The sequence below is a fragment of the Amblyomma maculatum genome, chromosome 10 (genome assembly GCF_055883805.1).
Source record: "Amblyomma maculatum isolate TAMU_Amacu chromosome 10, ASM5588380v1, whole genome shotgun sequence".
NCBI lineage: Eukaryota > Metazoa > Arthropoda > Arachnida > Ixodida > Ixodidae > Amblyomma > Amblyomma maculatum.
This window is the reverse complement of record NC_139353.1, coordinates 112,867,106-112,895,052: the sequence shown is the minus strand read 5'-3', so window position 1 is coordinate 112,895,052 and position 27,947 is coordinate 112,867,106. Positions and strand designations below refer to the sequence as shown.

Here is a 27,947-nt window from a genome sequence, read left to right as displayed (position 1 = left end):
TCCCGGAAAACTGATCAATGCAGCTCCCGGAGGTGAAGCTGCATTAACGACCCGGCCCGAAAATCCTCTGCCGACCCTCGCTCATCGCCGCAATCTTCTAGATATCTGTGTAAATGGTATGCCTGTTACCGCCCTCATTGACACTGGTGCCCAAATTTCCGTCCTCAGCTCTTCGTTTCGCCGCCGACTCAAAAAAGTTGTCACACCAGCCTCTTCATCAGCCGTTCGCGTCGACGATGGAGGCGTTGCTGCCGTCGTGGGACTTTGCACTGCGCGCGTGAGCATTTGTGGTCGAACTACCCCTGTGCTCTTCACAGTAATCGGCCGCGGCCCTCACGATGTGATCCTAGGCATCGACTTTTTAACGGCGCACTCTGCCCTGATTGATTGTTCAAGTGGCCTCCTTCGTTTAAACCTGCCTTTGTGCTCTGACCGCACAGATATCATGCCACGCCTCTGCTCCGTCTAGTTTGTTCGCCTACCGCCCGAAGTTGCCATGTATGTTCCTTTGGCCCCGTTTCCTGCTATTCCTGATGGTACATACGTCACTTGTCCAATCACCGATGTTGTTCTCCACCGTAACGTCATACTCCCTCACACTGTCCTGACCGTCATAGATAACAGAACCTATCTTCCCGTCCTTAACTTTAGCCGCTCTGTCCAAGTTTTGCCCCATGGCATTGCACTCGCTGACTTGCTTCCTTTGGCTGACTGCGAAGTTTCTGCCCTTAAGCCTGTCCCTCTGCCTGCTTCTATCAGCTTCTCGTTCAGCTTCTCGTTCGGCCCCTTTTACTCCCATGATAGCACCGGATTTGACACCTCAGCAAGCCAGTGTTCTCTCCGGCCTTTTATTTTCGTACAGCGACATTTTTGATTTTGGCGACCGACCTTTGGCCCAGACATCTGTCGTTACCCATCGCATCAATACTGGTGATGCACGCCCTATTCACCGAAGGCCTTCTCGAGTCTCTCTTGCTGAGCGCCACGTGATACAGAATGAGGTCGACAAGATGTTGACAAATAATATTATTGATCCTTCCTGCAGTCCCTTTGCGTCTCCTGTTGTTTCAGTCAAAAAGAAAGATCCAACGTGGAGATTCTGTGTAGATTACCGCCACCTCAATCAGATCCCTAAAAAAGACGTTTATCCGCTCCGAGAATTGACGACGCCCTCGACTGCTTGCACGGTGCCAGCTATTTTTCCTCGATCGACATGTGTTCCGGCTACTGGCAAATAGCTGTCGACGAACGGGATCGAGAGAAAACCGCGTTTTTCACCCCTGACGGACTATACCAATTCAAGGTCATGCCATTTGGCCTTCGTAACGCTCCTGCCACCTTAGAGCGCATGATGGACTCGCTTCTCCGTGGCTTCAAGTGGACAACGTGCTTATGCTACTTAGATGACGTTGTCGTTTTCTCTCCCACGTTCACAAGTCACCTTGGAAGGCTTACTACGATACTGGCAGTCTTGCGCCGCGCCGGTCTTCAACTCAACGCAATAAAATGCAGCTTCGGCCGCCACCAGATCAAAATCCTGGGACATTTGTTTGACGAAAATGGTGTGCAGCCCGACCCTGATAAAGTTCGCGCAGTCCGCGAGTTCCCTACAGCACGTAATACAAATGATGTGCGAAGTTTTCTCGGGCTCTGCTCCTACTTCCGTCACTTCATTCGGAACTTCGCGTACCTAGCACGTCCCCTTACCTCCCTTTTGCAGAAAAACGTGAATTTCTCGTGGAGCCGTGAACAAGCTCAGGCCTTCACAACGCTCATTTCTGCGCTCACCGCTCCTCCTGTACTGGCGCACTTCGACCCGTCTGTGCCTACAGAACTGCGCACCGACGCTAGCGGACATGGTGTTGGCGCCATCCATGCCCAGTACCAGCACGACCACTCTCGTGTGTTTGCCTATGCCAGGCGCCTTCTATCTCAGTCCGAACGCAATTATTCCATTACGGAGCGCGAATGCCTTGCACTTGTTTGGGCATAGACCAAATTCCGCCCTTATTTGTTTAGGCGGCCCTTCACCGTAGTGACGGACCATCATGCCTTGTGTTGGTTGTCTTCACTTGAGGACCCTACTGGCCGCTTAGGTCGCTGGGCCTCGCGATTACAAGAATACACGTTTACTGTTGTGTACAAGTGAGGCCGCCTACATCAAGACGCCGACTGCTTGTCCCGCCACCCCGTTGACCCTCTTGAATTCCTGACAATACTGCTGACGACTGCGCTTCGTCCATTTCGAACTTTCTCCACATCGGCGTCGAACAGAGTCGTGATCCTTCCCTGCGCCCCCTTATTGATCACCTGCGCAACGACAGCACCGATCCGCCCATCAGTATGTTCGTTCTGCGTAATAACACAATATACCGACGCAATATGCGCCCAGATGGTGTAGACCTTTTGCTTGTGCCGACACATCTACGCTCTGCTGTTCTTGCGCACCTTCATAATGCTCCTACAGCAGGGCACCTAGAAGTGTGCCGCACATACGACAATGTTCGACGGCGATTCTACTGGCCTGGTCTCTACCGCTCTGTTCGTCGCTACGTCGCCGCCTGTGAGCTGTGCCAGCGCAGGAAGACCCGTCTCTTCACCCTAGTGGGCCCCTGCAGCCACTCCCAGGTCCAACTGAGCCCTTTTCTCGAGTTGGTCTCGACCTGCTTGGGCCATTTCCTACATCCACTTCAGGGAACAAATGGATTGCCGCAGCAACCGATTACTCCACCCGGTATGCCATAACCAGAGCTATCCCCACCAGCTGTGCCTCTGACGTTGCAGACTTTCTTTTGCATGACTTCATCTTGCTTCTTGGTGCCCCTCGTCAACTGCTCACCAATCGCGGTAGCTGCTTCCTTTCTAAAGCTGTTAATGACCTTCTGCGCTCATGCGCTACGCGCCACTACTTCACAACGGCCTACCATCCACAAACGAACGGTCTTACTGAGCGCCTTAATCGTACCCTGACCGATATGATGTGAATGTTTCTGACCATCACCGTGACTGGGACATCTCTTTACCTTTCATAACATTCGCTTATAACTCCTCACGGCATGATACCGCTGGATACTCTCCCTTTCATCTACTCTTCTGCCGCGACCCTCTACTTCCCTTCGACACCTTACTGCCTCTTGAAAATTCCTCCTGCAATTACGCTTCTGATGCCATCGCCCGCGCTGATGCCGCCCGTCATATTGCTCTAGACCGGCTTCGTGCGTCCCAGCGTTCTCAAAAGCACCGTTACGATCTCCAGCACCATGACCCCTACTACCCTCCTGGCTCCCTTGTACTCCTCTGCTCCCTGCTCGACGTGTAGGCATGTGCGAGAAACTTCTGCCCCGCTACGTGGGCCCTTGCCAGATCTTGCGGCAACTTACCGACGTGACGTACGAGATTATCCCTGAGAACCTCCACTCTCCTGCAAACCATCGTCCAGAAGTCGTGCATGTCGCCCGTCTCAAACCTTCTCGCGCTCACCTGTGTAGTCTACGCACCGGGACTGTGCTTCTTCCGCGGGGGGGGGGGGGTATTGTTACGGTACGCAGTGAAAGAGACGAGGACGATGTGCTGGACTAGGGGAGAAAGACGACGCTGCAGCTACGTCTGGTTCTCCTGTGAGTGTGTCCCTGACGGTGAACTGTTGCGGCTACGACGTACCATCGCCTCCTAACATCTCGACGTGCCTCCTAACAATATATATAATCTACGGCCCCTCCTGAGTGACCCACTCACTTCTACAGATGTAGGTGAGCCAGTGAGCTTTCTCAAGTGAGCCGGCGCACTTTAATGAGCAGAGCTGCTCCCACCAGACGCACTAAAGTGAGCCGTCTTGCCATGGGCAAGACAGTTCGCCCAGACACAGACAAAACATCTGCGAGTGCTCTGTTACCGCCCCCCGGCCGGCAGAAAAGCCGAGCGCAGGTTCCTTGGGCTGTACGCTTACTATCGACGAATTGTCGGGAACATTGCGCGCATCGAGAAACCTTTGACGCAGCTTATAAAGACCGATATTTCTTCCAAATGGGAAGCGCCGCAGGCGGAAGCTTTCAAGTGACCTAAGCGCCGCTCAGAGACCCCTCATATCCTTCAGCACTTCGACGAAAACGGAAAAACAGAAATACTTACAGACGGTACCAGCGTTGTTCTAGACGCAGTTCTCGTTCGGGGAAGTGAAGGTCAAGAAAGGGTTATAGCGTGTGCCGCCGTATTGAAAGCCAAAGAAAATTACTCGATGACCGAAAACGAGTGCCTCGCGATATTCTGAGCAACTTCAAAGTTCCATCCGTACTTATACGGCTGACCATTCAAGGTGGTAAGCGATCCCCAAGCGCTCTTCTGGCTGGCAAGTTTGAAAGACCCTCTAGCCGACTTGCGCGATGGAGCCTACGTCTCAAGAATTCGACATCACAGTCTTCTACAAATCCGGCAGGAAGCACCCCAATGCATACTACTTGCCACGAGCCCCCTTAATGCGCCAACTAATGAAGACAACGAAGACATTTTTTGGGGACCGGTAAGCGCCAGCAATATCGCACAATAGTGATCGGAGCCTGAGCGGGAAACGCGAGGTGATTCCTTACAAAGAAAGACCGCTTACTTTCCTGCTGTATTCAAGCTTCGGCCCTCGTCCTTCGCATTACAAAATGAAGTCTTTGCGAAGAACCTTGCATACATGAGGTTCGCACACTCTTGTGCTTATAAACATTAGTGAGGAAATCAACTGGCGTGCCACGATGAGCCAAAGACAGGAAATCTTTGCCTTGCACGCCCGTTGCACCGAATCCGGGAGTATTATTGGCCACGGTCAGATGTCAATATTTCCAGAAACGCAAGACATCTCCTGCAAGGCCTGCTGGTCTACTGACCCAGAGAGCACCCCCAAAAAAGTCCTTTCAGAAAACAGAGATGAACCTCCTCGGACCCTTCCCAAATTCATCGACGGGAAGGAAGTAGATCATTGCGGCCACTGATTCCTTATCTCGTCACGCCAAATAAAAAACCTGGTCTAACGGTTCCGTAGTGGACGTCGACACATTTTTCGTAAACCAAATTATCCTCCTACACGGCGCCCCAGAAGTGCGCATCGCGGACCGGAGAACAGTATTTATGGCGGAGCGCATTGAAGCAATCCTGAACTACAGCCAGACAAGCCAACGGAGGACGATTGCCTACTACCTGCAGACAAACGGCTTTACAGAACGTCTGAATAAAACTATTGCGGACATGCTTGCTATGAAAGTTGATGCCGAACATAAAACTTGGGTCGCCATCCTGCTATATGTGGTCTTCGCGTATAACACAGCCATCCAGGAGACAAACAGAGCGATGCCGTTCAAACTTGTGTACAGCAGGAAGCCCACGACGCTGTTCCACGCGATGATGCCACACGTGGCAGAAGACAACCGCGAAGTCGCCGCCTACCTGCAACGTGCTGAGGAAGCAAGAAACAGACGCCCGGCGTTACAACTTGCGACGACGTGACGCAGAGTACAGGCCGGGAAGCTAAGTGTATGTTTGGACGCCGGTACGCCACCGTGGACTGAGTGAAAAGCTCTTGCGACGGTACTTCGGCCCATGCAGAGTCATTCGGCACATCGGACCGCTTAGTTACAAAATAGTCCTGTATGATACGACCACACCCCAGCCACGCAGGGCGCGCCCAGAAATTGTCAATGTTATCCGTCTAAAGAGGTATTACGCGCGCCAAAGGCCCTAGTGGCTTTATTTTCCTTTATTTTTTGACCATTTTATGTTCATGTTGTTATACTCACCTCCTAAATGCATCGCCTCGATACCTTTTAGGGGGTGAATAATGTCACGATCTAGTCAAACAGTTACTTGATCGTTTTTCGACAGCTGCTGCCGTGCTGCCTTATCACTCTGATTCTGGTACGCGAATCAGCTCTGTACTTTTTTAGTTCATGCTCTTTGTTGCGATCAGCTACTTTATTAGTTTCGTGCCAGTATGATGCGCTGAGATAGTTCTCGAAGAATTCTGCCACACGCGCATGCTTCTGCAATGTTCTAGGCTGTGCTTTGTACCGTTCGCGGCTTTTTCCAGATGATTCGTTCTCGTCTTTAAATTGAACGTTTTTCGGCATGGCGGCATTTGTTCGACGACCGCCGAGCACGATTGTTGCTATCACTGCCACCGAATCGCCTATTTCTTTTGCGGGCTCAAGTCAGGCCGATAAAGAGTTTCTTCAGTGCACTCACAGAATCTTCATTTGTTTCATCGGATTTGACACTACCACGTGACAATATTGTTAGAATGGGTCTTATCGACCTGTAAGATATTACGGAATTGGACGTCAGTTACGTTTCCATAGCAGGAGAAATATTGAGATAAAATTGAGCTCGGCACTGATGCATCACTTCTGGACGCACACGAGTCTGTAGTACCATGAAGGGAAAAACAAGATCACATCAGGCATCCAACCACCCTGGCGTCTCTAGTCTGCGCCATTTACGCAAGTGTAGACATTTCATTGCTGCGCCATTCGAAAAGTGCATGTGCACCTTGCAGGGCCAACTCATAGCACGGGACCATGAGTTGGAGGCCCTCAGGGTCCGCAGCACCGAGGTACCCACCAGCGTCTCCGAGATCTAGTCAGACCTTCGCGTTCTCCGAGGAAGAACGGGCGTTCTTCGGACCTTTGCGGCAGTCCTGCTCGGCAATAGTGTCCCTATACCATCTGTACACGCTGATCCAAGTGCCTCGGATCCCACCTGGAGACACCCAGAGCCGCTCGCCCCCGGGGTCTCTCTTCCGGCCCAAGAACCCCGTCAGTGCGCCCCACGTGAAGCTGCTGGGCGCCCCTTCCTTTTCCGCGATTGCGGTTGCTCCTTCTATTTTTAAATTTTACTCTGTATTGCTCTGTTGTTACCCGTTACTACTGGCGTCAGCAGCCTGTACTCTTTCACCTTGTTTGTGCCCCCACCGCATCACTTGATCCCTGTGACGTTCTTTGTCTTCTTTTTGCTACCCGCGGCACCTTTTATTCGCTTTCTCTACATTTTATCCATCGTGTTACGACTTCATTGAGCGATTACCCAACCTTCGTTCTCTTTTTCTCAAGTCCGATGCATGATTCAATACATCATCAATGTGTCGGATGCCTGTCACGTGCTTGGGTACTTTCATCCCCTTGTAATTGCTAAGTCCGCACTTTTAGTGGTTACAGGTTTCTTTTGCCACCAGCCGATAACTAATCCCTTTCGTCTTCTTGACTTTCACTTCCCAGGCTCTGCTTGCTGCCATTTCGACTGCTTTTCCATGCCTGTAGGGTTACTTTCCACATTACCTTTATCCCATCTATCTTCGGGCGTTATCAGTCACCGCGCTTTCGGCCCTTTTCACCTTTCTCGCCTCCAGGGTTACACATCGCTGCCTAATCTTGTTCTCTCCCTTTGTTTTTCTCCCTCTCCCCCATCTTCCATCCGTCGGCGGTTGGCGGGCCAGTTATAATTATTTCACGCTCGTTTATATTCTTTAATGTATCACCATGACTAGTTTTAGTTTCTTTCCAGATAAACCTTCGCTACACCTCGCCTGTGATGGCTGCACTCTCTAGTCACTTTCTTCCATCTTCTTTCTCCCTGTCGGCGGCGGAGGACTTTCTTTACATGCTAGGTGGCTTGGTTTCAGCCCTGCTCAGTGATGTTGGCGTCGTCTTTGTTTTTGCAAAATTTTTTGCCTCAAGGTAAAAAAGTATGGTATGGTGGATGAAGGGTGTGGCCATATAATTGAATAAAGGTTGGGTGATGAAATGAAATCGAGGAGTGAACGATGATGCGGTCCCAGCGTCCAAACTGCATATGACACCATCTCATCCGCGTTCGCTAGACCTTACACGGGATCCTCCTTTTAAGGTAATCCCTGCCTATTTCTCACAATCGTCGTGTCGTTGGTGAGCACCTCTTCGTCTGCTTGCTTTCTTTTAGTCTCAGTTTATTCTCCCCTGCCCGCTGTATTTGAGTCATCTTTAGAAGAGCTGGACGAAGTGATTACCTTGAATGCGGGCCTACCTATAATTCTGGCTGGCGCCTTTAACGCCAAACATGAATTACGGGGCCCTGCGTCCTCCGACTAACGTGGCTCCAAATTGGTCCACTTTGCACTGGCCCATCAATTAATGTTTTGAATAATCGAGCTTCCGCCCCTGCGTGTGATAACCATTACGCCGAGTCGTGAATCGATGTCACGCAAGCTTCCCTGTCCCTTCTCAGCTCAGGATACAATTGGATCGTCTAGGACGCCGAATCGATGTCTAAACGCTGTTATGTTTAAGCGACCATTGGTCCTCCTCTTCCATAGACGTCTAATGGTTGCGTCGAGAGCTCGTATCCTCGACTCCCTCGCAAGAGACACATAGTCTTCTCGGGTCGCTGGAGCTGACTTCCGTTCCTCTGACGTACTGGAGACCGTGGTCACACGGTTCCATGAATGGGGTATTACGCTGATTGAGCACCACAATCGTACAGCTACGATTCTCAAAGCTCTAAGCTATCGAAGCCAGGTGGTCGCCCAACCTCGCCATCGAGCGGCGTCGCGTTCCAGCCTTGTGCCGGCGCTTACAGCATTGTTCAGATCTGCCGATGCGTCCTGTATACCGCACCGCGTTTCAGACGGCACTTGCATGTTGCCGGCGAAGAATCAAGGAGGCCAATGGGGACACGGTTATACAGCAGGCATGCCGCGATGCGACCTGCAAAAATCTTTTCGGCGCACCATTTAATCTAGTATTCGCTGATGTTTGCGTACGCGCATTACTACCGCCCCTGGATATCGATGAAGACGTCCTGACGGCCACCCACTCTCGAGTCCGCAGCACTTTTGCTCCACACACAGGCAGCCTGTGATGATATTTCAATTTATTCAGAGCTACACGCGTCTATCCGCGCATCTGTCTAGTTGCGTTACAACCCTTCCTTACCTATTGATGTACCGTTCTCGCGTAACGAGCTTCCGTTACGGTTGAACGCATTCAATACGTGCACGGCTCCCGGACTGGATTCTCTGACTGTTCCATTGCTACCGGCCTCTGACATGCCCACCCATCCTTCTTCATCTTCCTTTTCAACAGTGCCCTCCGTATGGGCAACTTGCTCTCGGCGTGGCGCAAAAGGCAGAAATTCTTCCTTTCTAAGCCGGGCCTTCCATATTATCTTTCTACTTTCAACCGGCCAATAGAAATAAATTCAATACTGGGCAAATTATTCCGACGCTTACTACATTGTCGTCTATACTATTTCTTGAATGCCAGGGGCCATCTCCAGCCCAACCAATTTGGGTTCACACACCACGCAGTGCTGTTCAAGCCCTCGCTTCGGTGCGGACGGCTCACGCCCTGGTGCTCATATTCCTTGATTTTTGGCTACATTTGATAGCGTTCGGCATCTCCTCGTCCTTTGCTACTTTCATGAACGCGTTCTTCCATCCAAACTCTATCAGCTGTTACGTTCCTTCCTTTTCCAGCGAACGGTGGTCTACCGCACGCGCACGTGCGAGGAAGTGTCTGCTAATCCTATTCTTAGCTGGCCTCAAGGATGCCCTGTTTCCCGCTGTTGTGGAATATATGTCATATACGTTTTCGAGTATTAACACTTTCTGGTGTTTTCTAACAGAATGCGCCCTGAATTAGAACAATTGTGTGCAGTCGTCCTAGACAGAATAGCCAGCTGGGCCTCCCGCTCCCGTGTGACCATCTCGTGGGAGCAAACTTTCTGTATGCTACTGTCTCATGGCTTGGGCGTAACGCGTAAATGCGTTGGGGTAACGCGTGGAAACGCGTTACTCCAACGTGCGCTTTGCGGGCCGGCCGCTGAGCTTCAAACAAGAACTCAGAACTTTAGGTGTTATGTTTGGCCGCCATCTCGTATTTTACCTCATTATAACTTCCTGCGCGGCAAAGCAGATGAAGTCATGTGCTCTGCTGGCTCGCCAGTTTCGAAGACCTCTCCAGCAACTTTGTACAATGGAGGTTACGCCTCCCAAAATTTGACATTACGGTTGTCAACAAGTGCGGTCAAAGCATTCTGACCCAGGCTGCTTGCCAACGGCCCCTGTTGATGCGTCTCTGATGGGAGACGACATCGACGCATTCTTGAGACAGGTAAGCTTCAGCCCTTTCACAAATAGCAGCACTCAGTCCCTGTCTTGAGAGACCTAGTGGATTAACTAGAAAGAAAGAATGCTTCCCCTCCTACTGCATCCAGGCGTCAGTTGGCGTCCTTGGCGTTTCATAGCGACGTGCTTATACAGGACTTCACATCCAACGGAACCACATGCTTCTTTGTCGTGTCTAACGAATGCCTAAAAGAAACATTGCAGTTTCCACAATGAGCCGACAGCAGGAAATAGCACGCACATCGCATCAAGATAAGAAAAGTGTAATTGGCCGCAGTTACCTTTTGACGTTGCTCATTACGAGAAATCTTATCGTGAGTTTCAGCAAATCAAAGCGCCTCCGATCAGTTCTGCTGGGATACAGAACCCCATACCACCCCGACCAATCCATTGCAGAAAACGGGAATGGGTCTGGTTGGTCTCTTTCCAACTGCATCAATGGCTAAAAAGCGGGTCATCATGGCCACCGATTACCTTTGGAACTAGGCGAACGTAACTCACTGCCTTATTTTACAGCAGAAATAGCCAAGATTTTTTAGCGCATTCTCCTGCGCCAGGTTGCTCTTCAAGTACTCACCATTGATAGGAGGATAGTATTTACAGCGGAGTTCACTCAAGCTTTCTTGAAGTGCAGCCAGACTAGCCACCGCAGAACGACCGCCTACCACCCTCACACAAACGGACTTACAGAGAGTCTGGAAAAAAACCATCGTGGACAGAGCCATCCTGAGCATCGACGCGGAACACAAGACATGAGGTGCCATCCTGCCCTATGTCACCTTATTCTATTACAGCGCCGTTCAAGAGAGAATAAGGTCGACCCTATTCAAACTAGTAGATCGTAGATCGACAACCACCGAGCAAAATTGCTGCTATCTCCGCCGCAGGTTGTTTAGTTTTTTTGCGGAATCAAGTCCGCCCAAATATAGAGTGAAGTTGAGCGAAAATCCAGTGTTCTCATTTCTCGCCAAAGGCATTCTCTTCACTGCGCTACAATATGCTGAATTTGATTTAATCCATTCCGTTCCTTAGTGAATTAAGCTCCACTTATGAAGGTAGGTTCAAAAATTTGCTGTTAGCTCCAGTTGTCTGTATCAAAGCCAATGAAGAGACCTGACCTGAAGAAATTTGTTTCATGAATCAGACTGAAAATGCAACCCTTTCTGTTTCCCGACCTTGGTTGGTGTTGAACGCGTAATAATTGTGTCAGTAATCGGGCGCCCTTATTACTTCAGCGTTGTGAGCGGATTCCTTTCGGATGACATTTATTGATGACACTTTGGTGTGTGCTGAATTTGTAGCAACTGTTCTTGCTCTTTTAAAATCGTTTTTATTCCTTTTGCAGGTAAAACGAAATGTGAGATGTACCAATGGAATGAAAAAGTTGATGAGCGCCGCGGGCCTATTTTCAGCCCCAAGCCTGTCAATCGGGAAACTGTCTTTCGCCCTTGCGAGAAAGAGTACTATGATTTCTGCAAAGACCCTAAGCCTTTTATTGTTTATGATATGACAAAATGCAAAGGGACTAACCCTCCGTTACCATAAATGAGAGGTTTCAATGTGTTGCTGGCTGTTCAATCGTCGTAATTGTAAATTGCAATCCAAATAAAATGTTTTTGTACTGCTTGCGATGAAGACATCAGGCGAGTGGCAGTCTCAACATTCAGGGAACATTAGCTGGTTGTGAAGCCCATAGGGGTAAAATATGGAGGGTCAAGCATTTAGCAATATACTACTTCCCTGTGCAAGCAAATATTTAGCATACATAGAGTTTCATTTTTACCTCCACATTTTTATACACCACAGATCCACAACTGCTGGGTGTGCGCTGATAAATACAACTCTTTTACATATTTAAATTCCATTTTCTTGGTATAGGACAATTCTCCGATTTAGAGCCCAGACAGCATTGGCCGACTGCCGACCTATGGCCGGTCATCGGCAGCTGGTCGGCAGCCGACCTGCCGGCATTCGGTGCTCGGTACAATGACGACCCATGGTGGCCATATACCAGGTAGGGCGGAAGTTGGCCATCAACCAAGGCCCAAGCTCGGGAACCCGACTGAACGCCGACCATTCCCGCCATGGTAGCTCGGCCATTGGGCAGCCCATAGTCGGCCATGTACTAGATTGGGCAGAAGTCGGCCAGCACCCATGGCCCGAACTTGTAATCCCGACTGAACGCCGACCTGTTTGACAGCGGTTGCTGCGAAATTTGGCGGCCCAGGGTCGACCGCGTACCATGTTCTCCAGGAAGCCGGCTAGCACTCACGACGCAAGTTGCCTGTAGTGGACGCCGATTATATCCCTGGATCTACGTAATCTCTAGTACAAATTTAATTGTCAGTGAGAACGCGCATACAAAACGATACCATATGGTCATAGCACGATCATGTGACATTAAATTAATGATTAGAAGGTACCTTTTTCATTGCCGAGAAAGAAAACGTTGCCTCAAGTTGATCAAAAAATGGTCGTTTTCTCAGCCTTTTTTTTGTCCTAGTGCTTTTGCATTATTCATAAGGAACTACGCGCAGCATCGTCTGTTTACCTGGGGAAAGGACCGAATACGATGTGTGTACTTTCTAGACGCAAACCCTGGATAATGAAAAGCCGGAAGACGTTTTGGGCATTCACACGGTGGAAAAAAGAAAAAAATGGCAGTTTTTCGCGCAGACTGCGAGTATAACAAGCCCCGGTACATTTATATGGTGCACAACATACATATCGGCAATAAACAACAAACTAGTTTGTTCCGCCTATTAGCTTAGAGCCCGATCATTCCAGCTGCGCTAGGCAGTGGCAAAGGAATAAAAAAGTAGAATTTTCCCCATAAGATAAAAAAAACTTCTCGGTCGACCTTTTACATTAATTTTAAAACTTTATATAATATTGTCAGATGACTGGAAAGAAGAGACTTGCAATTTGGTTTTGCTACCAAAAAAGTTTTCCGGCCACAGGAAATTAATAATGAAGAGGCGGAGTTTCGCGCTTATCTTCTCTGCTCTTTTGGAAAACTTTGGTTATGAATTACGGAAAATCTGTTAAAGTCAATTGAAAATTATCGGACTAAATGTATCCATGTTTTTATTTGTATTCAGTTATTTTTCGCTTTTCAAGTTAGTTTAGATGTTTTCAGAAAATTTTAGAAAATCGGCCCAAGAAGTGAAATTTTCCTACTTTGCAGACCTTATTATTTCAAAAAAGGTTTATGGCAGAGCAGCAATAATTCCACAATATATTCTCAGTATAGGTATGTATTAAACGGCTAAAGCTTATATTTATATAAGCTTTCAATACACAGATACGATCGCGCTAATTTAAAGAAAACAGCGAACATCGAATGTTTCTTAGGAAAGTAAACAATACAGTTTCAACATTGTTTAAACTTTTTCCACATATTCTCCACTACCCCAGCTCTTAAAATCATAAAACGCCTTATATAATTTTATTGCGCTAGTAACTACGGCCACTTCAATAAGGCCCTGGTGCAATGCGTAGCGCACCACGCAGATCTGAAGATTCTACGGCATTTGTGAATCACCCACGATTTTGAAATTGTGGCATATTATAGTAACAAGGAGAAATATATTTACAAAAGAGGATTAAAGATATATACAATGACAGACAGCCAAGGAGCTAGGCAATGAAGGCCCCCCATTCAACGCACTTCTTTTTCTTAATCTTACGCAAACGAGAGCGCCACTTCGTCCTCATCATTCGCATCACCATCCAGTAACGTTTCGTCTCGACATTGCAAACTAGCTGCGACAGACACAGCAATGAAGGGTTCGGAGTCAGGGAAACTGCGCAGTGCAGCACTACGGCAGCGGAACCAGCACGCGTGCGAGTCACGGCAGCAGCGTCGTCGTCTTTGTCGAATCGGTCGCGGTTCTTCTTCGGGCGCTACAATATGCATTTATATGCTGTAAAGAAGAAACACAACGTAAAAACACGCGTAACGGAATCCATAAAAGTAATATGACAACAGTTCAAACCCCGAAACGCTAAAAGGAGGAAAAATACAAACTCGACCAAATAAGCGAATAAGCATCAATATCTATATATTACAGGCAGTAATAGTGAGACTATATATATATATATATATATATATATATATATATATATATATATATATATATATATATATATATAGACAAACAAAAAAGAACAGAAAAAAAAACGCACTCGGAGAGTCAACAAAAGGGACTACAGCAAAAGGTTCGGCGATTGTCGACATCGTGCGAGCTCGAAAGCGGCGCGCCCAGTACGATGAAACGCGCTCCTCGGCGCCTGTAGTTTGGCCTCAACGCGCCCGCAGAGTAAACATCCACCCTCTTCCTCCGCCTGTTTCCCACCGACTGTGCTGGCGCGTCTCAAATGCGCTGTTGGCTTGCGCACGCTCTGCGCAGACTACCGGTGAACAGCAGGGAGGCGAGAGAGGCTGATAGAGGCAAGAACCTCCTTCGGTTTCACGTTCCAGCTTTAGTACGCAGCATTGAACCAACACGTACTGCTTCGAGCAAACTGCTACGATTGCTTTTCTTTTTATTTTATACAAAACGATCCGCCAGACAAAAATTGTTTGGGCAAGATGGCAAGTACATTTAAGAGAGTACCTTAAACAGAAATAACCGCTTCACCGTCAGAAAAAGCGGACGTGCAGACTTTTCAAAGCGCGTGGTCTCTCCACTTTTTCTCGCAGGTGCGCGTACCTCGCTAATACCCCGGTCAGACGAGCAAGTTTAGTGTCACTTTCAACGAGTGCACTGGCCTTTAGTGTCATTCGTATCGTGTCACACGACGAACTTGACTGACACTCGCTGCCGAACACACTCGGCGGGAAGTGAGTTTGGCGAACTCTCTACACTTTGTCCGGCAGGCGAGTGTGTAGTCTCGACAACAGGGCACTTCATATTACTTATACATTTTTTGAGAATTACAATGTTTTGAAATGTTTATCGTAATTTCATGAGCGTTTCTATTAATAGGCAAAGAATGTAAACTGTCACCAACTAAAACAATGCGTACACTTGAATAGCTACCCTCGCTCTCAGTGCTTGCGCTAAAGCGAAGGGGTTCGTCTGCTGCTGCACCTCGATGGTATGCGGTATCTCAAGCTGCATCATCGAAGTTGGAGTTATTTGTGACCCAATCTCCAGAAAGTCGTCACTTGACGCGGCAGCATTTCGCTCGGGCCAAAGGCAGCGCTTTTGCTCCCGCAAGCCGCCAGCTCCAAGCCAGCACCTTTACGGCGCATCCGACCCCGCTGTCACCGGCGTCAGAAAAGTGTGCGAGAATTCGTTTTTGCCAATCCCTGGAGTAAAGCAATGTCACAAATTAATCCTTCTTGGGGATCGTTAACCCGTACCGAGTCGCTAGCAGGAGTAATTGCTGCGATACAAGCAAATTTCTGCTCACTACTTCATTGTCATCGTCGCCGGCGGCGCGGCGCAACTCACCCTTGTAGTAGACGTATACGCTAGCTACGCTCCTAAGGAGTCGTCGATTTGAATAGCACATTTCTCTCATTATTCTAATTTCTCTCAAGGCAGTACCACAAGTGAGCCATATATCCTATTAAGCTGGCCACACGAAAGCGCCGCCCACTGATACTTTGATGCCAAACAAGCTATGGGCCTAGCGACGACCACGGAGGAGCGGCCCGTGCGCTCTGCCGTTCACGGGCGCTCACGGGCGGCATTACAGCGAAAAGCTAGTAGCATCCGGTGCTGTGAACGCTGCGAATTTCTCGCCTACTTTCGTGATGCTGCGGAAACTGGACATTTTTCGACGCTGTGTACGTACAACTACACGCCAAGCAAACGCTGTGAATACGTGACGATGCTGCCATGCGTGGTGCTGCGCCGCTGGATATTTTAGGCTGCATAGACGTGCCGTCGGACATGATTTCGTGTGAAAAATGCACGCTGCTCTGAATCATACAACTCGTGTAGTTTTCGCGCTCAAACACCGGTGACTGCGTTCCATACGTAGGCGCTACCGGCATTTTATCAGTTAACGATGCAAATCAAAGTCGCAAAGCTACGTTCACGATAACCGCAGTTAGTAGCGTAACTATATAGAATAAACGAGGTCGGTTTTGCTTGTAAACAACAGTAACCATGCATGTTAGCGAAAAGCGCGGGCGACATCGCAATGCTTTTGTTTTTTTTTTTTTTTGAAAACCATGTACTGAAGTGCACAAATAAACTGAATATTAGCTTAAGGTAACTGTGCTTGCAATAAAATTGAGTTTTAAGGTATTTTTGTGAAAAATAATTATTTCCACATAGGGCTGCAGCATCCGCATCGGCAATGCCGTCATGTAAAAATGACACTTGATTGTGCCGTGTGACAGCGAGCACCGAAAGTGTCACTCTTCCTATGTTAGTGCACTTCGTGAAAGTGTCACTAAACTTGCCCGTGTGACTGGGGAATAACACACGTCTCGAAAGGCTGGTCGTTTTTGTCGGCCTGTGACTAGAAAAGTCTCGTAAATTGCCTCAGCCCAACTTTTATTTCAATGCCTATGCTCAGTTGGTCCGTCGCTTCCAGAGTGAGGCCTATTGAGCCTTAGGAAGAACGGCGAGAAATTTAGCATATGCATGAGCGCTATAGCTTTCGGGGCCGTATAACATTCTCCAACAATCCACAAGGATTCTGCGACTGACCAACAAATATGACATTCGAATCTGACGCTTAGAAGGCGTGATGGCTCAGTGGTTACGTTCGAGTTCTGAATACAAGTGCGAGGGTACTTGTATTCAGCCAAAGAGCCAGGCAATAAGTTCGACGCACTTCTTTTTTTTATTATTCCACAAACGAGCGCGCCACTTCGTCCTCATCATCATCTGTCATTTTTTGTCTCGACGTTGCAAACTAGCTGTGGCAGACACAGCAAAAAATGATTCGAAGTCAGTTTTGTACTCGTAGAGTTCTTGATGCGCTGTGGCATAGGGCCGCCCACAGACGTTTTCCGAAATCACCTTCACCATTATTACAATGAAAATTTCTGAGGACAATAAAAAAAAACGTTTTTGATATCTTTTTAAGCTTTGTTCACGTATTCTTCTCGACATCAATTTTCAATATCCATAAAACATAATGCGCAATATTGAGGCACTAGTAGTTACGACCAGTCCAATAAGACCCTTAAACAGGAATTTGCAATTGCTGTAGGTCTGACGTTTTGGCTACTAAGGGAATAAAATGCAAACAGGATTGAATTTCAGGTTCTAAAAATATGTTCAACAGTAGAGAAAAGATGTCGACGGAAATGAGGACGGTAATGTTGAGATGTTGAGATGACCGGAGCGGCCATGAGCACGGGGATGTACTCATCCCAGACGTTCGTTTTAGGAGCCGATGCAGTGAGAGCTCGTTTTTACGTCTTCAGACCAACAGCCTTCGATACATATATTATGGTGAGGCTACCCAAAAGTAATAAAACATAATATGCCTCTGCCCGTGCCACTAGGTATAAAGGACTTATAGTAACTCTCTTGTAGCAGATCGATGAATCTGCACTGGAGCTTCACTATTCTATCCGCCTGTTTTTCGCACCGCAACCAAACGCCAATAACACGGGGTGAAGTAAATGAGATGCGACCACTGTCGGGGAGCCCGCTTCACCAGCGCGTGCGACAGCCTCTGCCGCATGAGAAACTGCTGCGCCAGATGCTATCAGTGGAAAGCATGAATGTGGTGCTGCAGTGGCAAAGCAAGGTATCGAATGCTTATTAAGAAAAAATATTGATAACCGTGAAGAAAACATCTCGAGTTAGTTTGTTCATCACAGAGCAAAACAGCGCAAACTTCACAATGGACAGAGAAGGGCAAGGAGAAGCGCCTGTGTCTTGTCTGCCCTTCTCTGTCCATTGTGAAGTTTGCGCTGTTTTGCTCATTGATAACCGGATGCTCATGCCTCTCTCACATGACGACATCCAGACGGCCTGAAGTGGGCCTTTTGCCGCGCGTTCGATCTACTGTTCGCACTTCATGCAGGCACGCTAGCCAGGACTGAATGGAAGAAACTGTACATGAATGAAAATAATATGCGCTGCTGAGTCATTCGAAAAAGCGAATGCAGCCCAGAAAAACTGTGTTTACTGAGGCAGATTTCCATGTCCTTCAAAATTTTTCCATTTTACTAAAATAATTTGGAATACGTTGCTTGCTCATTGAACGTAATCGTCTTTTTCTGTAATCCGCGTTAAGGTGAAGGTGATTGCGAAAAACGTCTGTGTGTTGCATGATGTCACAGCGTATCACGAACTCGACGCGTACAAAACTGATTCTGAATCATTCATTGCTGTGTCTGTCACCGTCAATTTGCGAAGTCGAGAGAAACAATGATCGAGGAAATACTGCTACAGCTGGGGAATTATGAGGACGAAGTGGCGCGCTCGTTTGTGGAAGATTAAGAAAAAGAAGAGCGCCGAACTGGGGGCCCTCATAGCCTGCCTGGCTCCTTGGCTGTTTTTCAATGCATATATCTTTAATCCTCTTTTGTAAATATATTTCTTCGTGTTACAATAATAGGCCAAAATTTAGAAACCTTGAACGATTCACAAATTCCATAGAACTTCAGATCTGCGCGGTGCGCTATAATTGGACAAATGCCTTATCGAAGTGGCCATAATTACTAGCGCAACAAAATTATGCAAGGCGTTTTTAATGATTTTTAAAGCTGAGGTAGTGTAAAATAGGTGGAAAAAGTTTAAACAGTGTTAAAACTGTTTTTGTTTTCCTAAGAAAATTTCAATGTTCGCTGTTTTCTGTAAATCAGTGCGATCGTATCTCTGTATTCAAATTACATAAAATATAAGCTTTATCTGTTTGCGGATAACTACGCTGAGAACATAGAGTGGAATTATTGCTGCTCTACAATGATCCTTTTCTGAAGCAAAGGCCTGCAAATTAGGAAAATTTCGTTTCTTGGGCCGATCTTGAGAATTTTATAAAAACATCTACTCATACCCGAAAAGCGAAATTAACCTAATGGAAATAAAAACATGTGTATATTTAGTCAGATAATTTTCAGCTAGTTATACTTGAATATAATTTGTGTAATCTATAACTAAAGTTGGCCAGAGCAGCAGAGAACCTCGGAACTCTGACTCTGACAATATTAATCCGTCATCACGCAACAATATATGATAATTTGAAGTAAATATAAAAGGTCGAACGACCATCATTGGTTCGATCGTAGGTAGAAGCGGGAGGGGAAAGATGACGCGCGCATTTGTCGATGCACCAACTGTATGGATTTACGCAACGTTGAGGATGGTAGTTGGGGAGGCTTTCTGTTTTTTAGAAAAAGTTATGGGGCAGTCCGCGGTTGGCTTGAGGAAACAATGTTTTTGCGAGCAGAAAAAAAAACTATTTATTAGAACTCGACTCGAGCGGTGCGCGCAAGCGGGCGCTCATCGGCGCGGTCCGATCTCTGGGCACGGCTGGCTGATGCAGACAGGCGAGGGCTGGGGTAATGGAGAAATGGAACGTCAAGAAGGTTGTTGGTCCTTCGTTCCCACGCGCAGCCCTGCGAACACCACACCGCGACGGGAATCGACGTGCACTGGTTGAGAAATTCATTGTTCTATCTCGTCTACGCATGCCAAGCTGCGCGGCTGTGCGGCCTCCTCCCGAAGCATTCATTTCAGAGCTTCATGATGACGCTACAAGACTTTTGACTGCTTCTTATACCTTTCTTTAATTGCTTCCCGCGTTAATTTTCTTATTCATTGTGCTGTGTATAATTTTTTTTCTTGCGCCTATATATGTGACATGTGCTCCGGTTTGTGCTTGCTACATATCTGTGAATAGCAGAGCTGTGAAATGTCGCCGGAGTACGGATTACAGCAACGGCGGGAAACCATCGCACTGTCGGACTCAGTGAACGCCGTCCTCTTACACCGTGAGTATATACCTTTGCAGCATGCCATTGCTTCATAATTGGTTCTATATAATCTCCTACCACTCCCAAATGTTCTCCTTCCATATTCTTCTGGAAACAACTGCGCGAAGCATGACTTCAAGAACTAAGCAAATTTTCGTCCGGGTTACATGCAAGCAAGTGCGTGGACTTATTTGCTGGCTGCCATATGAATAGCATTTGAGCCGAAATTAGAGAAGCCGAGAGTAGCAGGTGTGTGTGCCACCAACGCGCGACAGAACACCGCAGGCAGCCATTTGCGCATTGTTTTTTGACTGCGCAGCGCGCCGCAAACAATTAGTAACCGAATACTACGCGCCCAGCTTTGTACATATATTTGGAACAGCATCGTTTCTGCTCGCAGGAAGCCATGTTCGCTTAGGTTTTGGATTCTGTTAAAAGTGAAGGGCAGTTTTTTTATTTTCAGATGTACAGACGATGCTTTGAAAACTGCCCGTGTGGTCTGTGCAAGCGAATTTTACAGTGGGGCAGACGTTATGTGCTTGATGCCGCTTGGTGATTAGGCTATAATTTATTAGTAATGAACCCATACTTTTATAATGGTTAATATCATATTATGGAATTGAAAGCCGTGAGCAGCGAACGTGAGCTCCTTTTCAAAATTTTCTTAATCGACGCCCCACTTCTGAGCACGCGTCTTCAGGTGAGGGCGTTGTCAGGAAGCGGCGACAATAGGAGAGCGGTTTCGCAGACGCGCTTCGAAGGCGGAGGAAAATAACAAAACAAGCAAAAAGGCGCATAAGCCGTGTGTGCACTGCGCCCCTGTCACTGCAAAGTAAACAACGTGCACGCGGGACACATTGTACAAAAAATTGACAGCCGGTATGAGGCGACCATATCGTCCGAGATATATAGCTCACGAAGCACTCGATCACGGCGCGCAATTTAAATGGGACAGGACGTCAGATCCGCCTGTTCGGCAATTATAGCTCTTTGTGCCTCACGTACTGTATGCATAAAATGCACGTCATAGCCATCGCACAAAAATTTTGAAACCGAAGCAGCGATCCGCTTATTCTATTTCTATAGGAAATCATTTGGAAGTAGAAAAGAGCAACTTAATAAGATGTGCATGGTTCTTTAATGAATATGTATAAATGGACGGTTGAATAGTTGCAGTAATGGAGTGTTGTGCTAATTCTTTACGGCCATGACTGCAATAAATAGTATTCTTATTGCTCTTAGATTTAAGCTCTGGCAATGACAACCCTATCCAAAGAACCAACAGGTAGTGACAGGTTGTTTACAGCTGTTGATGGAAAGGTAGGCCATCATGCTATTATTGCAAGGATATTTGCTCCTTTTTGTACCTCTGTTTATTACAAGTAAAACTTAATTTTGTTCCCCATTCCTAGGGACTCTGCACCTCTTACAACACTCCCTGTTCAGTCGCTTTCATTCAAGGTACAAAAAGGAGGAAATGCTCATGCACTCATATGATAGCCTGTCTTACCGTTAACAGCTGCAAATAACACGCCACTGCTGCTGGGTACCATGGATGAGATTTTCAATGGGGTTACCTGAGATTCCTAGCAATTGCTGTAGTATTTATACCAACCACTGCAGTGAAAAAAAAAGGAAACACTGCATCACTGTAACTGCTGCATGCAGCTTTAAATTTGCCTTAATTGTATTGCCTATTCTTATAGACACAGGACCTCTTGCTATCGACTTTGTTCAGTAAGCAACCATCTTTCATTGTTTCAATTTCTCTCCACCACTTTATTCTTGCTCCGGGGGTGATCATTTGATTTAATTGTTCAAATCATATTGTTTTATCATGTGTGAATGATTTAGCCTACACATACGTGCTTTCATTTTTTTTTAGATGAGCATCGGGAGTGTTTTCTACGCAGAAATGGATCGATTGAGTTGTATCACTGGCGCGAAAACCGACAGTTTGGCACCCCCAGAAGGTCTGTGACCTGTGGTTGGAAGGGGAATAAAGAAGAAGATAATCAGTGGAAAAGCCTGCCTAAAAACTTACAAAGGTGACTCAAAAGCGAAATGCTTATCAGTGTGAGTGTCTGATTACTTCTGTTATCCCACTTCACTTGCTAAGTGATGTGACTATGTATGAAGCACCTTAGTATATTTTGTGTTATACTTGCTGAAAATTGTGTAGACAATACATTTTTCCTCGTTCAATTATTTTGAGTGTGCACGAATTGGAATAAGACGAAGTCATCCACGCATCTAATGCCCTAGACATTAGATGTGTGAATGAGCTCAATAATTGTGTTCCTATGTGAACATGCAATATAGTTTGTCGAATATATTAATGTGGTAAAAGTTGACTTTTTTACTGTTAACCGGAGTAATACATATGGTCCATATCACAGCATTATTTGCCTATAGTTCGTAACTGCTCTTTCTTAAATTGTATTCTGCAGAGTATACGTGTGTCATCTCGTACGTCTATTAACCCCGCGAACAATTTGCAATCAAATTCCTTTCGTGATGTTGTTTCAGCTACAAATAACTAATGACAGTTGTGACAACATAGGTGGCTTTAGGTATAACGTGTAGCGCTGAAATCTTTATATATACGATGACATTTTTATTCACCGTTTTGCTTAAACCAGTCAGTTTGAAGAGACGAAATGAAAACAAATATGGATGTCTTCGGACAGGAACAGTAATCGGGGTGCCATGACCATTTTGTTTTAATTAAATTTTTCTATGTCGTGGGCTAATCTCTGGATACAAAGGATAGACCCTTAGGCTTGCACGATGCGGTGTAGTTTTCCCGGAAAAAGAAAACGCCTATCGCTTAAGCTGGAAAACGCCGTTTTTGTCATTTCAAAAAGTTGCACGTTTGGAGGCCTGTTGCTTGCACACTAAAATTTTGTCATCCATTGTTTTTTACTCACCACATCAACGTAACTTTTATTCCTATAAGAAGTATTAAACACTTGTTTCAATGATGCAGTTGATTTATTAAAAATCGCAAACTTTGCTTCAGGAGCAGCGCGCTACAAAAAAGTTAGTTTTCAACCTTACATACGCGTGATGCGTTACGCTGTTTGCACTAAAACATTATGTCTTTATTACGCAGGTTATATTGTTAATTTAAGGCAGGATCTGGAGCTCTGAGCTGCTATGTGTGTTGTCTGTAACGGCAGCAAAATTATTATGCTGGAAAGCGATTTGCTTATGATTGTAATTATCAAACATTACACATTGAAAAATCATCTTCAAAAATATAGTACTGTTAGGTATGGTCAAAGCTAAGAAACTGAATAATATATTGATAAACTAGATTGAATACTACTGCACCTAGCAATAAAAAAGAATGCAGGACAGAGAAAAAGCTCAGCCTTCACTTGCGTTAGGCCATTAAATTGACAGAAATAGCGAATTAATACCATTGTAAGCTATATTATGTATTTGCCGACTAGCAGAAAAAGGGATTATAAGCGCTGACAAGGCTTTAAATTTTACTTAAGGTAAAATGTAACTAAATTCAGCAAATACTAAAATTAAGTTTTGATGCCTACTCCATCAGGGGGAGTCATATAAGCAAATCTATAGAATAAAAACAGGCATTTTTATATTCCTAATGTTATGTTTTGCAGAATTCAATATATTTACTGGCTCATATTAACAAAGTACTTTGCATTGTTTCCAGAGATTTCGATAAAAATCGATGTTGCGGCCGTTTTTACAATTCTAATCAGTTTCCCTTATTTTACTATTTTGTAATTTCGGACAATTTCAATATAATATGCAGAAATAAACACAAATCTAGAGCTTCAAATTTTTCCGGAAATAAAGAATGGAACCTAGATAATGCAGAGAAATAATTTCAATGCAACGATATTATTGGATCTTGCAAGAATGCAGGCTGAATTTGGCCATTATCAGGACAAGCACTTGGTTTAATCTTTAATGCATTATTCTTAAATAATATAACGCAACACTTTTTAGTCCGCGATATAATTTAGGAACTGAAGATTCTTGAGAGGGACTGGAATGAAATCGAAGATGATCTTTTTTTTTTAATTGCAGCAAATTTGCCCTTTACTGCTGTTTTGAATTTTGGGCAATTTTGATGCGTTGTGGAGAACACACCTAGCGGTCTGGAGCTCCAAATATTGCCGGAATCAAGAACATGCGTTAGGAAGTGAAAATATATTTAGTGCAACAAACCTAATGCATCACATTCCAGTATATAAGGTTAAAAACGGATATTCTTGCAGCGTATCGCTCCTGAAGCAAAGTTCGCGATTTTTTAAATAGCTCAACTGCAAAAACAAAACGGGTTCCTAATACTGTTTGTAAATGTAAAACCTGCATAAATTTAGTGAATAAAAATAGTAGATGACAAAATCATGGTTTTCAAACATGCAACACTTTGAAATGGCAAAAACAGCGTTTTCTACCTTTAAAGATATACCGTACAATTGTTTTTGTTTTCGAGGAAACTACGCCGTACTTGCAAAACAAAGGTTAATTTCTTTGTGTCTAGATATTTGCCCACCAAATATAAAAATTTCTTGGGAAACGAAAGATGGTCATGGGACCTCCATTATGTTCTTTGAGAAAGCCACTATCAAGAACTTATTTTTAAAATTACATAGTTCGAACGGTTGTGCCATCTAAGAAAATTTGAAAGCTAGGCACACCTTCTGTGTCACCAGCACTTACTTTCTGGTAGAGCTGCACTTGCGAAGCTGAATTAATACTTGACTACTTTATTTTAGCCACAAATATTGCACTGCTACGTGTCAACTTTAAAGAAAGACAGCAGTGACGCGATTCTCGTAGTATTTGTAAGTGAAATCTGTAAAGATTACAAATATACCCATATATATGATCTGATGCAGGTTTTGTTCAAGCTACATTACACCTGCTGTGCCCGATAGTTTGAGCCAAGGGTTAGAAATAAACCATTAGAAACAGGCGATGGAAACCGGTGGCGCATTGCTGGCAGCCACTTAGGACAGCGCAGTAAATTTTTATTTTGTACATAGGGAAGTGGAGGTTATTCGCTCCAAATAGTAAATATTCACTTTAGACAATAAATAGGAACTTACAGAGTCGGTGAGCACGTTCGGAAACCTCTGTTTCAATATTTGCGGTTAGAAACCTCATGTGTACCTTTTTGTTCTATCTGCAGAAAAACTCCGGGTTATGTAGATACCGAAACCGTTACCAGCCCATTCGCGCACTTCAATTGTGCTGCTTACAACATGACTTTGAGCGGACAAAACAACCTGCCGCTATTATGGCTGGTCCCATGCATGAATGAGGGTGATATGCTGGCGATGGTTGCCACACGTCGGCGCTTTGGCGCACATGAAGGCGCGAGTTAGAGTGAGCGCGCCTGCAATGCAGATAATGACTACAAAGCGGTAAGGATATAAATGATTGGAACATTATTTTTCAGCTGTAAAGTACACATACGGTCTTGTTGACGGTTGTGCTGGCGCGGACGAAGAAACCATAGGCAACTTATAGGTCTAATGCTACACAGGGCTGTCGAGCCAAGCCAAGGCCGCAATTGTATTGTCCGGCAATCTGATTTTTGTATTTTCGGGGTTTCCTATTGTATCTGGGGAACAAAATGCAGACATGAGGGTTCTTTATCGCAAATAATGAAACGTGGTTTGTGCCGGTGCGCTTCAAAGTAGGAACGCCATTTATTGTGTAAGTCATTAATCACGAATTTAGGTAAATAATGTAAAATAAGGATTCCAAACAAAACCTTCTCTGTGGCGCTCAAGGTAGCTTCCAGCAATATGTATCTGGTTTCCTTCCCCTGCCTCGGAAATGTCTTTTTTATCCCTTGGATCAAATTTGCTTGGACAAGCAGCATATGTGTAAAAATGGTGCACCTCATATTTCTAATGACTTCAGATATCATCCGATGACATCACCACTGATCCCACTGATGGTACTTATAATTGTTTGAGTGATAGCCTTTTATCACTTTAACGGGCTAGAAAATTCACATAAATACGGAATGAAGGCTGATATTTTTTTTTCGTATATTTTCTAGGATGCCTGAGGAGAGGCAGCGCGCACCAGAGGGACGTCCTCTCGAGAAAGACCGCGGCAGCACTCAAGCGATGGCTCGTAACAGTGAAGTAATGGGACGGCGGGCACAACGAACAGGGAAACGTGACATCTTTAACTCAGTCTTGCAGGGCTTGAGACCCAGTACCGGTGCAGCAGGAGTGTGCCCCCGGCCTAGTCGGGTCATGAAGCGCTGGCAAGCGCCAGCGGAAGACGCTATGCAGGCCTTGAGATAGCGCCCCAAGACGCTGGAGCACAATAGCGAATTAGAGTTAGAGTTAGCGGTAGCAGCACATTGACGAGCGAGGCAGTCCGGAGGCTGAGACACGTGCGGCGAGAGCGGGCGCACGCGAATCCGCCGGAGTGGCTGGCACACCCGCTCCCGCCGAGGTCTGAAAGGCGAGTGAGCGAATTAGTCCTCAGGGGCGCACGAAAGCGATAACATTTATGGGCTCCTCTGAAAGGGTCCACAGGCCAATTATTTATTAATATTGTTGCGCCATTGATGCACCCACTGAAGTGCTTAGGCCGTCCCTCTTTCGCTACCCCTGTTCCGGGCGATTCCCCACCCCCGACCTCCAAATTCCGAGCGTGATTTGATGGCTATTCCCTACACATCCAGAGATTGAGGGTACTATTTTCTTTCAATAAAATGGCTGCAACGCTTACGTCGCCTCCCCCATCACTGCTCAAGAGAGCCGATATTTGTCGAATATATTCTGAACTAGGCAACGAGCGATGGTCGCTCTGCAAATCAGCGAGCGAAGCTGCCGATCAAATGACGCCGGTAAGGTTTGGTGTGCCATATTTTTAAATTTCCTTGGTTTTGATCTTGCTTGCAGATTTAGTTAGCATTGCATCACTGTCACTCTAATTTCCTAATAACATTTATATAACAATGAACAATAATTTCTGAGGTATCATTACTGAGTGCGCTGTAGAATTAGGCGGTAGGATAGTTGCAGAGAATACCTGTGAGCTGTCCAAGGAGACGAATAATTTGATTAAGAAACGCAAAGTATGAACGTTTCCAATCCACCAGACCAGACAGAGTCGGCAGAGATATCAAAGCTAATCAATAAGCGCAAAGTGGCCGTTATAAGGAAGTATAACATGGAGCATGCGGTAAAGAACGGGGGAAGACTAAAAGCGATGAAGAAGAAATTGGGCGTAGGCAAAAATCAGATGTATACGCTAAGTGTTATTCTACTAGTTATTTCCCTTTCATGGTTCGGATCTGAGGTTACTATCTATCCTAAATAGATATATTCGCCTACTACTTCCCGCTGCTGCATGCTATTTGGTATTGCGTTTGACGCGCTTAACGTGTTACCTTGAGCTACACAAGTGGTCGCGTGACCATTTTTTTAGTTGAGATTACACGTTCGTTCAATCCATGAACAATTGTTGCGACAAAGCTAGAAACTTACGCGGCAAAGCGCAATCATAAGGCAACACTGCAAAAAAAGCATGCGAAATGAGAGGCAGTGGCGTACGCTGAGCGTACGTCACTGCCATGTTTGCACTTGATGATGGCGCATGCACTTTGGGGCGAACGATTGAAATTTTCTATTTCGGCACATCCGAGTGATGAGCCAAGCGACAAATGCCCACTCGCGATGCGCGCTGCCGTCGCGCTTGCGTAATGCGTGTAGCTCAGCCTTAAGAATGGTTGCTTGCAAACTTTTACATTAGTTCCTAACCTTTTTGCGACTAACAAGGTCGCAGCTGCTGAAATATAATCCACTCTCGCATTATTGCTTTATACAAATTAATACTTCGAAAATGCTGCTTTTCGCGATCCAGCTTTCGCTGCCGCTCCACATCACCTACCCT

At 46.0% G+C, this 27,947-nt stretch overlaps 2 long non-coding RNA genes across 2 annotated transcripts in view; both read left to right on the top strand.

Moving 5' to 3' along the window:
- The window catches only part of LOC146177261 (uncharacterized), a 91,340-nt gene extending 79,569 nt beyond the window's left edge, over positions 1–11,771 (top strand). Inside the window, exon 5 of the long non-coding RNA XR_014701018.1 lies at positions 11,478–11,771. This is a non-coding gene — a long non-coding RNA (uncharacterized LOC146177261). The remainder of the gene's footprint in view (positions 1–11,477) is intronic.
- An 8,166-nt stretch (positions 11,772–19,937) lies between these two features.
- On the top strand, positions 19,938–26,834 carry LOC146177260 (uncharacterized). The gene is made up of 3 exons (XR_014701291.1): positions 19,938–20,051; positions 21,919–22,109; positions 26,095–26,834. It is a non-coding gene; the product is annotated as an uncharacterized LOC146177260 (long non-coding RNA).
- The last annotated feature ends 1,113 nt before the right edge of the window (positions 26,835–27,947 follow it).